The following is a 13,793-nucleotide window of genomic DNA, read 5'->3' on the forward strand; positions in this document are numbered from 1 at the left end:
ACACACTTCGATAGAATGATAATAAGACATCCGATCATTCATAAATCCATCGTTCGAAGATAGTTGACGGCAGTGTCAGGACGGCAAAGGGAATGGCATGAAATCCGCAATATTACGCCCACAATTCTCATGCGGCTTTCGGCTAGGGAAGCAACAGCCAGCCAAGCCAACACACACACACACACACGAAACCGTCCGCCTTCTTCTATTTCCACGGTTCGCTCCAGTACGACTAGATTGCTGGATGAAATTTTATATTCATCACTCGTACCGACCACCGTTGGGACCAGGAGAAAGACCTTTGTTTGCGTGTCTCTGCTCGAAACTAACGATCCTCAACCGATGATGCAGGTTACATACGGAGCGATTCCTATTTACGGGGGACCACATCTAATGATGGGAGAATGCATCACACGTAAAGGACAGTTCAGCGCAGGTCTTTGTGTGCATCAGGTGAGCGCGCAAATGTGGTCGGGAATATTTTTAGCATGATAAATGAGACACAGAAAAACTAAATGTCGGTAAGAGCCGGTAGCAGGAAAAGATCGGAAGCGAAACGTCAATCCCGTTCGTTTGTTGCTTTTGCACATAGATTCATAAAATTGACAAACGATATTTCGTGCTGTATACGTAAAAAAGCTCCCTTGGTGCAGCGCTTTCATCGAAATTCAATTCCTACTCGAAAATTAGATATTTATAATTCAAAAGCGTGATTATTATTATGCAACGGGAAGCTCATTTTGGCATTTTATTTGTTTTTTAAATATCTTTGCCTATCCGTGAAAGGATTTCGCTGCCGCTCTTTCTATTTCCGGCTCACAAAGGTATATTAAAATTCTGCACGTAACCCGCTCACCGGCTCCATCTCACCATCATTAGAATAAAATAAATCTATTTCGAATTGTTACGAGCAAATGGGGTACGTGCTGCGGTGGTTCAAACCTATTTCGTCCATTCAATTGCATTAAAACAAATGCACTCGATCCTACACTTTTCGTTCCCCAGTGCCATTCGAGTTGGACACCATCTTGTTGCGCTCATTACTGTGCTGGCTGTTTCATAGTTAATGAAGTTTTTCCACCCCTTTGTGTGTTTGCCATTAGCAGCAGAAGGTTTCACGATAGCGTCGAAGGAGTTCGTGGATACATCAAAGGTGGCTAAAGTGGGATCATTATCCAACCAACGAACCAAACAGGGAAAGCTCCCAGCAGCATACCAGGATAACGTAAATTGTTTGAGTTAGCTACGCTCTGGCTCTGAGCAAGTAACTGGACAAGGTATCTTTTACTAACGGGAAGTTGATCGTGGTTTATTTTTATGTACATTGTTATGCACAAAACATTCACTTTAGAATGCATCGGTTGGATGGACCGTATGCAGGATGTAGAGAAAGTCTTTAGAGAAGGCGGTATCCCTCTGGCCAAGGCAAATTTATTTTTATGTTTTTGTAAGCTTTCGCTTGCCAATAAAGTAGTGTTGGTAGCACCCGTCTGTGATCTACCGGAGCACAGGAAAAGGTGCTTGCTAAAAGATGAAATACTATCCATCCCTTATATCCTCTTCATTTTTCTGTATTTTCATCTCGATTACATGTTGCTGCAGAGCAGGTGTCTTTACTGACGAAAATTGTGTCATATGCGCAATATATAGTGGTGACAATGCTGTGCCACATTTTCGTACTTGCCAACGATAGCATTAAAGATGAAGCTTGTAAGGAGCATTAGGAAGAAATTCGATACCATTACGGGCTGGTCATAATTGGAAAAGATCAAATTTGTGTACATGAAAACGAAAGCCTTTAATGCAACAGTTCAACCAATTAATGCATTAAAGAGAACCGTTTACGGTAATGGAAAAGGTTTCTGTTTAATGCGGACTGCATACTTTATAGCTGTTTATTTTTTTTCTGAAAAAATAGAATTTGATGATTGGTCCCACTGGGGTTTGACGGTTTTCAGATTGGAAAGTTTCTTAGGAACTGACAATTTCTTAACAAATTGGAGCCGAATAAACCGAATCGAATGGTCATTTATCAATATTTTATTTAATTAACTTTGATTGATTTAATTAATCGAAAAATGCCAGCAAAACATATGTTGTTCATGTACACCTGTACACCTGTATGTTGTTTTTATACTTTGCGGAAAATTTAAGAGCAGGGATTCAAATGAAATTAGTGATGGGCGTTACGGAGTCGATTCAGCACGGCTTCGGAACGGGTTCCACTTATTTCGAGAGTCGGCTCCGGCACGAGTACGAAATCAAGTCATGGAATAGTAAGCAATGTCAAACCTGTTGAGGTCGTAGCACCAAAAATAAGAAAACGAAGATGATCCTTTCGAAATAGTACTATGATTTATCGGCAAAATAATATAATAGCTTGTGTTTGATCGCTCTTATACACTCGAAATCCCACACGGCTAAGCTTTTATAGCTTGTTTTGTTGACACCCGTCTTTACTTTTATCCTGTTAAGCAATAAATACTATTCGAGCTCATCAACGTCGTTAGACAGCTCTTCGCCTGCACGAGGTAGCTCTTTGCATTCTAAAGTGAGGATGGAGGCCTCAATTCCTCTCACGTTAGTGAGCAGAGCACTATGTACTTTAAAAATAAGCTACTTTGCACAACACTATATTATTCACCTAAAATCTCACATTGTTTTAAACATGGGGACAATTGTTCTATCATCTGAGAAACCATGGAATTATCAAATGCTTCAGGATGTTTTTATCTTTTTCAGTTTAACAGAAAGCCACTAAAATTTTCCTATTTTCAAGCTGGAGTCATCCTAAACCCCATTATTATAAAACCAGAACAAAATTACACTCGCTCTCGAGCGTCGTTACGGGTAAACCAAGGAAAACATTATAAAATACACAAATACCTAACCAGCTTAACGATCCTTTTCCGCGAGCCATCCTTTTGCCGTACTGCCAGGTGTACCTCGTTTGTCGTTGAGTATGAAGCGGCAAAAAAAAAAACTGGTGAGTGATTGGGCCAACAGGATTTCGGGCACACGCGAATCGATTGCTAGTAACAGTAACCGTGGAAAGAGGTACAAAAAAGAATAATATTTAAAAGCTCCCATTCCATTAAATGGACGATGTACAATAGAGCATCAGAATATTTTGTAGAGCAAAAAAATACAGTCCCATCTCTAGGATTGATACGTTCTGTGTATTTTTGCAATCCCACACCAAAAGCATCATCCAGCAGCAGCACTTCTTTCTACACCGGGTTTATAGACAATGGTGATCATGTTGGAACAGATTCATTGTGCTTTGTTTTGATTGTGCTGTCATCTGCGATCGACCGAAATGCTTGAGTTTTTTGTTCGCCGCGCTTCAACAACCATTTTCAAAAATCTACTCCGTGGAAAGTTTCTCATCGACTTTCGTCATCAAAAGTGAAGCTCTCCCCACGTACAGCGAAAAGGAAAATCTGAAATATGCTGCTCCAGGCACGTAGTCAAAATCTCCTCGTTTTTCCTTATTCATTGTGTATTTTAGTTTGGAAAAGAGATGGCACACACACACACACAATAGCCTTGCCCAGATATTTTCAGCCAAATCCAGGCCATGAGAGGATGGGTTCCCGCTTTTCCTGCGCACAAAGCACGGCGAGTGATATTTTGTGTGTGTGACTTGATGAGATCACGCGATCACCCTCAACGAATTCTATCGAACAAGCGGATAAGAATTTGGTGCAAAGTTGCACTATAAAACGTTATTCGATCAGCAGAACAAAACAAAACCATCATAATCAGCGAAATTCATTGCTTTTACCTTCCCCAAATGCTTTCTTTGAATTATCTCAGCCAGAAACGTTGTTCCTGGCCCTGGAATTGAGGATGTCTGTAATCAAGGTAACCTTCAATGAAAAATGCGACCGGGAATAAACTTTTCCACCGTACGTTCTTGGTAACGGTGCTCTACGGTGGTATGATTTTTTGCACCGTTTTCCATGCTTATTGAATGGGAAAAAGCTGCCAAGCAAAGATTCACGTTTTCTGCGCCCTTGCAACAAACAGTCCCCACAAGCATTCACCATTACGAAGCAATTCTAAAAGCTATCCAAACACACACACACGCCGCACGGCCGTATGCCGGGGCGTAGGCAAACGACATCGTTCCAATTTTGCCTACTGCCACTTCAACCTGTCGAGCGCAAACAGCAGCGCCTCGCCAGCTTCTGTTACGCCACTTCACCTTGGGAAAAGAAAAGATATGGCACCAGCTTTCCAACGGCGTGTCCCCCATTTCCATCTACACGCGCAACTTCAACGCGAAGGACAGAGAGTGAGAAAACTGTCTCCGAGAAAAAAGCTTTAAGGGAAGGTGTTGCAAGACTGCGTCTAATTGTGCGCGGTGCGGGAAAGGTAGCTCATAAGATATTAATTACAGTGGAATTGAGATTCACGTTGCAGAACGCGCTCCTCTGCGTTTGTAGGTGTGGGTTCCTTGCCTATGCGTTTTAGTGCCACGTTCTATACTGGTGTCTGGTTGGTGGGAGCTTTCAATATTTGATTCTTTTGTTGTGTACGCAATCGCAAGAGTTGATTCACACGTGGTGCATTGGATTAAAACTTTGATGGGTTGATGGTTATCACGTGCCTCACACAGTTTGTTAGTGCTTTTTTTTCTATGCATCGGCATCGGTATCAGGAAGCATGGAATGAAAGTTTTTGACCACTTTATTGACTCTGCATAGTGTTAAAAGTCACGATTATCATTTCCTCGATCGGAAGCTATCAATATCCCAGGATCATTGATTTTGATAGGATTTGATAGGGGACGAAACTCATCACTCTTTTTATTTATTTATTTCATCGGACATACAAGTGCCTTAATGAATAGTGTCTTATTAACTAACAGAGGGATAACCTAAAGAGACGAATTGAACAATGTTGGACGCATACGTAGACGCTCACGATGTTGAAGTTTACATTAAATACGGTACTCATTTCATTCACTGGGTCCGATTGACCAAAAGTAATCCTGAAGCGAGCAGCTCGGATTATCTCTCGCTGCCTTAGACTAAGGAGGGTGGAGGGTGCTAAACAGTTAAAGGAGCTAAGGAGAGCTGGAGCATCTATATCGTTGCCGATCAAACCAGCTACAAACATACACTGAGCTGTCGAACGACGAACTGCCAGTGGTTAGAGTCCCAAGAGAAGACATCGAGTGGGATAGTCTGGGCGTCGATCGTAGGGTCTCCATGGGAGGAGTCTAATGGCAAATCGGGTAGCTTTTCGTTGTATTGTTTCTATGCGCTGGCTCCAGATGTGTGCAGCGGGTCACCAAACAACACTTGCGTACTTTAACAGCTTGCTTAAGACTCTAACACATTCAGGACGTTGAAGTAAACTATTGTCAATGTTGTAATCAAATAGGATACTATTGCTGCATCTCGAAAACGACATTACTTGACATTTATCGACGGACAATGACGATGCATTTCTACGGCACCATAAACTAAAAACATCAATCGCATGTTGTAACCGAGCACAGTCTCCACTATCTTTCACCGTGGTGATCAGTGATCCGCGTACATCAGTGTGTTAAAATCAGCAAATAGTATTGCAGCATCATTGATGTAGAGTAGGAACTACAGCGACTCGAGGATGCTGCCTTGAAGAACGCCAGAGATGCCATGGTGAAGGCACGTGACACACTATCCCCAAGCTTAATACTGAAAGATCGATCAGATAGATAGGATTTGATCCATTTGACCATACTATTGTCAAACCCTAGCTTCTGTAATTCTGCCTCAAGAATAGGATGTGACACCGAATTAAAAGCCGCCTTCAGGTCAGTATAGATGGCATCAATTTAAAAAAAAATACGTAGTATATTGGTAGTAAAGATTAGCGATTTAAATCAGGAAAGAAGAGAGGGTAAAAAGATTTGGTAAAAGATTCGAGAAATTCGTTCATCTCTATGCGAAATACGCCTAAATATATGCAAAGAGCACAGGATGTACAGTGTGTTTTCAGTGTAGTTCAACATGATTGAAATAGTTGGTAGAAAATATAGTTAAAGATTTGAATTTGGATTCCTTTTTTCCCACCAAGAGCTTAAGTATTAATCTCAGAATGCTTCTACGCATCCTCGGTCAGTCCAAGGTAGATTATCGCAGCCGATATGTAGCCCTTAAGACTTGAGACATATTCATAGGAAGCTTTTTTCCGGGCATAGATGATCGGTACTGTTATGTAAATGTAGATTATTTTGGAGGATTAGTCGTTTATTAAAATGCTTGTTTTACTTTACTTTCCATATTCTACCAGCTGTCTGGGAATATTTTAAAATTTTATGGCACAAAATTTTTATTGCATGATTTTTGACTTCACCAAGAATACTCTGTCTAATAAAAATTGCAGCTCACAGTGCTGCACCGAACATATTCTAGGGGGGCTTCTCGAGTCTTTTTCCAAAGATTTAAATTCATAAAAAAGTAATGCGCTTACAAACCTTTTTTTCCTATTATACTCACTCATTCACTCACTCGGTTCATTCCTTCACTCACTATTTTAAGTTTATACTCACTCACCTACTTTACCTTCATAATCACTCACTCCCTCAATTTGTGTGCGAAGTAATACCATAAGGTGATTCATCCCTTGGGAAGGTGCATAGGGACTTAGAGTGTTTTTCTGGTTTATATCACTTCGAAGTGTATTTTACGCAAATGTAAAGTTTGGTCTAGACAAGCATTACATTTTTTGCACGATAATTCTTCCATAAATGTTTCAATTTTATAGTGCGTTTAACATCATCTGTCATTGATCGACCGTTGCACAAAAAATGGCAAAAAATATCTCCAATTTGCAGGCTGAAATCTTCACACGTCCCAATGTTGGTTCACTCAAAGCCCTCTACAAATAAACGGAAACCCCCCCAACGTTGGCGAAAAGTTCTGCAATTTAAAAATCGCTCTCGGTAATACACCATTAGCATGGAATGTACAATATTTTTGTTTCGATTAAAAACTTGCTATCATTCAATTTATCCGCAACAAAAATATAACCCTTGCGTGAACCAACAATCCATCTTCGCTTCTTCGCAGCAATATACAAAAGCAATATTTTTGCAATGCAATTTAATGGAAAATAAGCTCGCTGACACTCTAACCATCCACAAGCGTGCAATAAATATCTCAACCAAGCTGTGCCGCACCGCACGTGGAGCTGCATTTTATTATGCTTTTTGCTTAACAAATTTATTTCATCCGCACTGCTGTTGTGCGTTATGGTTGACTGCTCCTGATGCTGCATCAGAGTAAAGTATATGTTTAAAAAAAAAAAAACTATAACGATCATTCTATGATCGATCTGTTCGTTCCCATCGGGCAGGAAACATGATGCTTTTTCTTTCACGGTGAAAGGTAATAAAATTGTACAAAAAGAAATTCCGCGTAGTATAGGCCGCGTGCTGGCACATCATAAATTGGCTCGAATGTATACCGAACGCGTCCAACGTTGCCTAGCACAACAACGCACCCCATCGCCCGCAGAATTCGAAGAAAAAATATCACTTTTCAAGCCTACGCAACCGTCATGGGGGCATGGTTTTCAGCTTAATACGCAGATTATTTCGTTTCCCTCCTTTTTTGTTGTTGTGGTTTTGTTTGTTCAAAATGTCCGAGAAACTTTTTTTTTATCCATATCGAGTTTAAATTCACGCTGATTGATATATATACACACACACGTCTCATGTTATACAGGCAGACAGATAAGGCAAAATAAAACTTGAAACATTTTTATCCTTTTTTAAGCTGCCAAAGCTTTAGACACAGATTGATGTTACATTGACAGTATCTGCTGTGTGTGTGTGTGTGTGTGTGTGTGTGTGGTTAAGCTTATTCCACCATTTTAATATGAAAACAGCTCGATACGAGTCCCAGCACACAAACACACACACACACTCGAGATAAACTGTCCCGAGGATAAAGCTCAACCTTCGTCACACATCGATAATGCAGGGAGATTTTTTTTCCGCTAAAGTCTCAAAGTCGCAGAACTAAGATTATTACGAAAGCACTCAAAACGACAAATAAAGAGCAAGTGCCTTGCAGTAAAATGTCCTCCTAATTCATTACTGTGTCATATTTTTTCTTTCCTATTCGCGTGTGTCTAAATTGGTAGAAAAACCAGCTAGAGAAAGAGAGTGAAAGAGCGAGTGCAGCCCTCGGGTGGAGTTGCATCACTTTGTAAGCATAAGAAAATTAATGAAAAATTCATGCGTCTTCGCCGTAAAGTTGGCCTCCCTCAAACAAAAAAAAAGGCAGAAATACGAAGAATAGAAATTGGGCCTTTTGCACTCCAAAAAAGAGGCAGAACCACGATGGTTTTGTTTTGCTTACCTCCCTCCTACGTGCGTGTATGTGTACTCTACGTCCCTTTGTGTCCCTTTTCTGTCACACGCGAAAATCCTTCCATCAGTTTTTGTTTGACGGTTGTTTTCCTTTTCATTTGTTTGCGCTCGAAGGCAAAACTTTCATCAAGTTTCATCATTCATCTTACCGTTGGGATGCTTCGGGCACGCTTGCTGAGCGACCCACTGTCAACCGGTGCGTAGCAAAATGGGCCGCGAAAAGTATGATCATTTATATAAGCATTGATAGCAGCTACTTCGCAATAGGATGTGCTATTTTAAACGTGTATTATACGTGCGCTTGCTGCTTGTAAGATGAGTGAGTTTCCGAGCAAATCTAGGCGCAAGAGTGTTTTTATTTTGCTCTAATAAAAAATGAAAATAAGGAACGTTAAATTAAAATTTTAAATAATTCCGGTCCCTTTCGGAGGACCCTAACGAAATTCGAACATTGAACGAAATTTTAAAAATAGCATAATTTCGTCTGGAATTTAATTACAATTTGCTTTCACTCAGCTTTAGTGAAAAAAAAATACACATCTCTCGAAATGGCACTAAAGAAATTTTAAATTATTCATCCATTTTCATTCCAATTCCCATCATAGGAAAAAAAAATCCATTACACATAAAGGATTACAATGCACAATGTGGGACACAATGTTACTTATCTTGTCATTACGAGCAACAAAGACGTTGTAGAAGATGACACAGAAAATTCCTTCTAAGGAGAATAATAAAGCAAAAATGTCGCCTCATTACAGCACCACGAGCGAGCATGTCTTGTCCGCATGGGTCCGCTTGGTAGTTGATTTAGTAGTTTCCTTTTCTAGCAAGTATCGACAGCCATATCCGGCGATAAAACCATCCTTTACACTACAGGAGAAGACATGCAGCTTCTGGTGCAATTCACTTCGCACCAGTTACTCGTTACTTGACATTGTTTTTCTCTCCGTTTTTCCCCGTTCCATCCAGAACCTTGCAAACCGGGAGCATGTTTGGTTTTTTGTTCTCTTTTGGGAACAAAAAATGATAGCGTAAAAAGCATCCCATCACGGAGATGGTTGCGATCCGGTGCAAAACAACTGCGTGTAACGGTGCGGAATTTTCATTTCAGTGTCACAACACCAAAGTGCCGCCGGGGTGATGGCGAGAATCTTTCGCTGCATTTTACATCATAATGCTGTGAGATTGCATCGCCAGGATATGGCGAATTGATTGTTGTGCTGCGTATTCTCCCTCGAGAGGTCGGGTTCGCGTACATAATTCCCGTGGTGTGGTGTGGTGCGGTGGAACAGCAAATAGTTAGTAGCTCATTGGCGCGTTGGTTTTTTTTCTACCGAATGATGCAGTTGATTCCTCATCATTATGTAAATAAAATGATGAAAGATTTCTTTTTTTTTATGGAGAGTAAATATTGAAGCAGGGAAGCAGAACAATATCTGAATGTATAAATTATCCATCAATGCACATTAAGTGCTAAATGGAGCTGTGCTGATCGTGTGCGCCTGCATTTATGCAACAAGCAGACATTTTTTACGCGCATGGAAATGTGGGATTTATTTTTGAATCATTAATTTTGTTGATTCGTTAAAGATCATTATTGAGGTCGTTATTGAGGTGATAAATTAACACATCGATAACAATCGAATCGAAATAAATTACGAGTTTTAGCACACGTTAGCAGGCGTTTGAATCAATTGATTTTTTTTCTTTCGTTTATTTATAGAGGCTTTTATTCTCTGAAATATTCGCCTATCAATCAATTGAATGCTTTATTTATAACATAAGAGACCAACCCGAAAACTAAGGCGTTCTTTGATTCTATCGGAATGCTTGATGTTTGCAACCCGTTCTCCTTTTGCCAAACTCTGTGTGTGTGTGCCAGCATATTTGTTGATTTTCTAGCTCGATTATTTGATTTGAAAACATCCCCTTTATTCATCGTTCCTTCTTCATTCGTCCAACGTTTTCCGCTATTACCTCTAAAACGAGAGTTTCGAAAAGCCATCTTCCTTACGCACAAAGATCGTCCATCGCGAAGGCTTCGAATCGCCTGATATGATGTGCTCTTCAACAGTTTTGAGTTCAACGGTGAAACCATTTTCTACTGTTCGCCCACTCCAATACGAAGGAAAAAGTACTGTTTCCGTTTCACAAGAGACTGCATACCCTTCCACGCCAACGATCCTACCTCCCGCTTCCAGAAGCTTCCCGCTCTTGTTCACATATTAGCTTTTAATTTGTTCCACTCTATAAAGTTCGATTACATCCGATTGCTGATTGCTCGACGGCAGACGAAGCGCGACGCGCGCTTCAGCGTTAGCAAACGATGCTGGTGTTACAAAAATGTGTGTCCTGCTGCAATGCTGGCTGCCAAGTGGAGAGAAAATCGAAGGAAACGGAAGACACTCGTTTATGGTGGGGGATGGTTGACTTTTTTTTATGATTTCCCTTTTTATTTTCTTTCTTGCGATTGAAATGTATGGATACAAAACGAGCCTAGGCTTTGGTTTGTGACTCCCGGGGAACGATGTTATACGGGAAGAGATTCAGATCTATACCGTGCAGAACAATCTGTCAAAAATGTGAACAAATCTGTTCCGCATTCCACCATTTGCTTCAATTCAGCACTTCACGAAAGCAAGCTACCATCGTCGAGAAGGCGGTGAACCTTTTGTGAAGGTTTATTAACTCCCTTCAGACCACGGATCTGGTTGGTTGTTTCTGCGGAACGATGAAATAAAGCATGAGGCTAGTTAAATCGAATCAAACCCCGTGTACGGTGGTGCGTTCGAGTAGAAAACTCCTTAAAGGTGATACTATCGAAATCTCCGTTCCATCGAGCGCGTACGATAGGAAGGCAAAGTAGCAGCGAGGTGTTGACTTCCCAAATCCTCTGCGCATCAGAATCCGAAGATTCGGAACGGTTCATTCGTTATCAGTTTTCCACCTTTATCTCCGGCGTCGAGCTCCGCGTAACGGGATGTGTGGAAGGGTGATGAAAATTCCTGATGAATTTTCCGAATATCTCAAGCGGGTCCGTGCGAAACGTGCTTCCGAGGATCGGCACTGCAAACGGTCATAAATAGCACGGCAGGGAATACTTGTGAACCGTTGTATCAACCGAGAGTTCCAACTCTTGTTGTAGCTTTAATATTTATCCACTCCTCTCGGTGGGGGATGCACGAAGTACTGAGCCGAGAATGTGCGAGGGTTTTTGTTCTTCTCGGAATTTCTAGACACACCCATCCATCCGTGTGCTTTTTTTGGAAGGGGCTGGGCTGTCTATCTGGTAGAAGGGACCAGCATTATTCCGTAACGTTCAGATACTACCGATCATTCGAACCGCTGGTGCTGTAACTCGAAACGTAGCGAGCGATGTAGAAACGGTCCCGAAGCGTCTTGTAAAACAAAAGAACCACCGCACAATGGGTCCGACTTAGGACAGAGGACAGATGAATGCTTTTGGATGTGATTAGATTTTAGAATTTGTTTTAGACATGGAGTCGGACATCTAGATGGCTTGAGTATTAGAGATTATATAATGTTATCAATTGGACTCCTTCAAACATGTTCAAATTCCTCCGTCCCCATTACATATGTTGACGCAAATGTTCGGGATGAACTAGAAATGATTGAACCTCTTCTAGAATCTATTTGAAGCATAGCTAGGAGGAAACATAATTTATGAAACTGGCACGACTTTTTTAGGATTGATTTGAATCTTTCCAGGGTTTTTAAAGTTCTACTCAGTTCTACTGACTGCTGATGCACTAAACATTTAAAAGTTTCAGTCTAAAAAACCTCAAAAGGTTTTGATCTCAAGTTTCAAGCAACAGTGACGAGAAAGTGCTACCGTCTCCAGTCCTATATGGAAATGTTGAAGTTCCAAGGACCGTGCGGAAATAAAAAACCTAAACCCAAATACAAATCAGTATAATATTGAGAGTAATAACAGCTGAATTATCCAGCAAAGAAACATGAAAGATGTAATTCAATTAACTAAAATACAATCTTCTGTATAAAGTTTTAGTTAAAACTAGCGAGTTCTCCACAAACAAGACTTGCCAGGATATCTAGTCTTCTTTGAAGAGCCTTGAAAAGAAAACACAAAATACTTACCAACAACATGTTTCACTCAGTAATTGTCAGTTTTTTATACACTCAATTACCACATAATGTCCGCGCCTTAACCATCGTGCACCGCTTCGCTGTACGGTTTTGTGTGTAACTTTCGCGATCGAGCTTCTCGGAATCTTTCTAAAACGGGGCGCTTTCTTGGCGAGTTTTTATGCCTTTGGGAAATAAAATGGTTCGCATGGCAACAAGTAACTTGGGAAGGTTGTTAAAATGCTCATTGCTTTTTTGCCTCTCGGTTTTGTTTCTCTGTGCGCCCCTGTTTTTGTGTATGTTGTTATTCATTCATCGTCAAATGATGGTGGTTTTGTGGGCCCCCTTTTCTTCTAATCGACATCTTCACAGTTAGCGATACCTGGAAGCAGCGGGTAAAAGGGAAACCGTAGTTACAATTTATACGATTAACCGAAATGAAAAATCCCACTAATCGTGGTTTGTTGAACGATAATGCGAATGTGTATTATTGTGTATCGTTCGCCTGTTCACGCTTGAAAGCTCTTGAAAGCCATTGAAAGATGTGCGGGTGTGTGTGTGTTCTTTTATGTTGCAGAATTTCTTGGCGCTTATCACTTTATCGAGCCTCAATTGCAATAGATTCCACTCACCTTTAGAGTTTGAAATTGAATACGAATGATTCGGTTTCATTTTACATGAAATGAATTTTTCAATTGAATTTTCACCCATCTTTGTCTGTATTCGTCAGCCTTAGTTATTCTACTGATAGTATTTTTCTACACAGGACAATACATAAAAATGAGGTTCCTTGAAAACAATTGTTTCTTGATCACAAAAACAGAAAGTTTCGGACAAAAAAATACGCACCGGCCAGAACTCGAGTACGCGCTCACTTGCCAATGGTTCACGTTACGCGTAATTCCAACCCCAACCACCAAGACATCCATTCGTGTTATCTTTCACCGGAACATAAACAACGTCTATGTTTTCTTTCCACTTAACTTCGACACCAAACAGTGTGCAGCGGGGACTTTATTACTGCGAGTTCACACGAGTGAAACCTTTTCACTAATAACTCTCCGCGCAAAACCACATTCGGAACATTGCTGCTGTCATCCAGGGCAGGGTAATTTCATGATGAGTGCAATGCAATAGAATCGCAAAAAAAAACACGCTGATGACAGGTAAAATCAAACGACATGATATTCGGATAGTTTAACCTCTTTCATGTGTGTGAACGACCCCGCAAGTGATAGTGAGAACGAGAAGTAAAACATACAGCACTCTTTAGAATTAATGTACCATTTTCCTGGGAATAGGCTAA

At 40.7% G+C, this 13,793-nt stretch overlaps 2 protein-coding genes across 2 annotated transcripts in view; one reads left to right on the forward strand and one right to left on the reverse strand.

Moving 5' to 3' along the window:
• The window catches only part of LOC126564831 (SPRY domain-containing SOCS box protein 3), a 321,084-nt gene that overhangs the window by 256,370 nt on the left and 50,921 nt on the right, over positions 1-13,793 (reverse strand). The window lies entirely within an intron of this gene.
• The window catches only part of LOC126564810 (mitogen-activated protein kinase 1), a 65,130-nt gene that overhangs the window by 34,704 nt on the left and 16,633 nt on the right, over positions 1-13,793 (forward strand). The window lies entirely within an intron of this gene.

The sequence above is a fragment of the Anopheles maculipalpis genome, chromosome 3RL, assembly GCF_943734695.1.
Source record: "Anopheles maculipalpis chromosome 3RL, idAnoMacuDA_375_x, whole genome shotgun sequence".
Lineage (NCBI taxonomy): Eukaryota > Metazoa > Arthropoda > Insecta > Diptera > Culicidae > Anopheles > Anopheles maculipalpis.